This window comes from Hipposideros armiger, unplaced genomic scaffold, assembly GCF_001890085.2.
Source record: "Hipposideros armiger isolate ML-2016 unplaced genomic scaffold, ASM189008v1 scaffold_2201, whole genome shotgun sequence".
Taxonomy (NCBI): Eukaryota; Metazoa; Chordata; class Mammalia; order Chiroptera; family Hipposideridae; genus Hipposideros; species Hipposideros armiger.
The window spans coordinates 10,062-12,883 of NW_017733548.1; positions in this window are offsets into that span (position 1 = coordinate 10,062).

Consider the following 2,822-nt stretch of genomic DNA (forward strand, 5'->3'; position numbering starts at 1 on the left):
CTTTTCAGCACTTCCAAATAGTAAACTTGGTTAACTGTTTGTCGTTTGTACAAATTCATAATGAATAATCCCTCTGATACCAAAAAGTTTAGCAACATTATTGCAACAAGTTCACAAACTTAATTGTCAGCCCTCGTATAGTAGATGAAGTGTTTACATTTGTAATTAACAGATGCTCCCACAGAAGACTCTGCTCTATATAGTAAATGAAGAACAACAACTTTTATTTGTAGGTTTGGGGAGAGGGATATTGCAGTTTTCCCTCATTCTGAGCCACCAACTTATTGGCTATGACAAGGTGATATCCTATGGACCTCCTTCCCCTGCTTCATCAAGACAAGCTTGTGGATGAGTAATGGAAAATTCTGCATTTGCTTGGTATTTGAAGTACTCACAAGACAATCCTAGGTCTAAGCTTGTGGGCAGTACTTGGGCTTACTTACAGCAAAAGGAAAGAATGCAAGGAGTGCCTGGAGGCCTCCCTAGGGACCAGTTAAAGTGATTAAAGTGATTAAAATCAAGTAGGCCAGTGAGGGACATTGTAGAAGAGGTGTGTTATGAACAGGTAAACCTTCTGTAGGATTCCTCTCTCTCTCTCTCTCTCTCTCTCTCTCTCTCTCTCTCTTTCTCTCCCTTTTTTTTAAATCCAATCATCTTTAGTTAAAATAAAGTATCACCAGCAAACTTGGAATGTGAACAAGGGTTTGGATCTGAGGAGTAGATAAAAATAAGTTTGAGTCTTTTCTAAGGCTAAGGTTTTCGTTCAAGAACCTGTGACCATCTACAAAGACCTGTCTCTCAGTGGAATCATCCTGTCCCCTTTGGGAAACAAACCCCCATCTGGAATGACTCTACCCTAGTTTGGGTTACTCACATCTTCGGAAGTCCTGGGATGTCCCCTGATGTGACTGAAGCCTTAGAGCTATGGTCTGCGGGTGTTTTCCCATTGAGTGTGCTCTTTGGACACCCACCCAACAACTATAGCTACACTTACTGCTCTGCATCCACCATTTCTGATCTAATACAAAGGACAAAACAGGCAAATCAGACTTATAAGAATCAGAAATCTCGCCCAGTAAAAGTTTTACTAATAATTTCAAGGGTACAAGTAATCATGAGCACAGGCAAAGCAGGGAAAAATCAGGGACTGCCAATGCAGCTCTCCTGGTCCTTTCTTGCCACATTAAGATGCACACCTGCCCAGATTTAACATATAAGGTCTTTAAGCAATGCATACAGTCATCACTTACAGAAAGGAGAGCTACTTTGGTGATGGTGTGTCTCCATTTTATACTTTGATTATTACATAGCTTACATTTTCCAGGGAGCCATGCCCCATAAATACATGCATTTCAGGTTTGTTTACCACATGAAATACCAGACAAACCAAGCACATCCTCCTAAAAGCATTCCATAGATAAAAACTCTCCCGCTGTTAGAGTGTTTGCCAGGAGGTCTGTCATTAGCATGTGTATAGGGAGGCTTGACTACCTCTCTTTCCCTTCCTTCTCAGTGAGTCCTTCAGAAGAGAGAGACTGGATTTCAATGTTCTGTTAACCCTTTCCTTTCTGGACTCCAAGGGCAAGAATGGGAGGTTGAGTGCCTTATGTGTCTGTTTGGCTGTCCAGATTGTGGAACCTCTTGGCCACTGGGAAAAATGGGTGTTTTGAAGTTGGACATACGGACAAATGACTCAACCAACTGAAGCTCAAATGTCATCCGTTCCTTTTTCTATGTTAAAGAAGTCAATGCATCTCAGTCACTTCATCTGAAGAATGGGAATGTTATATACCTCACCTGTTTATTGTTATGACTACATGAGTCTTTTTGTGTGAAAATACTTCTTAAACTGTAACAAAGTATGCCCAGGTGTTGTATTATTGCTGTGATCAGTGAATGTCTGCAGCCTTTTCTATTTGGGTGTTCATTTGAGGCCTGTTCTCAGGTTGGTGGCTCAGAACTCTGATGGCAAGGCCTATTAGTGGTTAAAGCTCTGTGTCAGCATCATGACATCCTGGGTGACAAGAATCCTTTGTTTTGAGAACATAACCTGGATCTTGGATCCACTCTTTTTTTTTTTAAGTCTTTCTTTCTTTCTTCTTTCTTTCTTTCTTTCTTTAGAAATTTTATTGGGGAACAGTGTGTTTTTTCCAGGACCCATCAGCTCCAAGTTTAATAGTTGTCTTCAATCCAGTTGTGGAGGGTGCAGCTCCTTGGCCCACGTGGGGATCGAACCAGCAACCTTGGTGTTATGACCCTGCGCTCTAACCACCTGAGCTAACCGGCTGCCCCTGGATCCACTCTTTTTTTTATCCATAGGGTGTTTTATTTTTGCAAAGATAGGTTCTAAAAATCATAAAAGTAGCTAAATAATACACATATCAAAATTAGATTAAAAATTGAGTCATGGCTCTTATTCACTGTCCTGGCATTAAATATTTTATAAAGATACACAGAATACTAGCAAGTATCTCAACATTTACACACATAGATGTTGTCAAAAAGGTCTTTCTCTGATTTTAGCAAAGAGAAACCATCCAAATTTTATTCTTTATACTACTAACATGATTTAACGTTGGTACATGGTATTACTATTCTCCTACTGTAGGAAGTCCTAGTTTTCTCAAGGCCTTTCCTCCAACTTTTCTGGAAGTAAACATTATTTCCAACCTTCAAATGAAAATGTTACCCTCATACATATTGTAACAGGTTGGTATATACACATATATCCTTTCCAATTTCAGGCTAAGCAAAGACATGCATTTAGAGCTATATTAACATCACTAAAGTAAAAGAAAATCCAACTGAATGTCAAGAGAAAA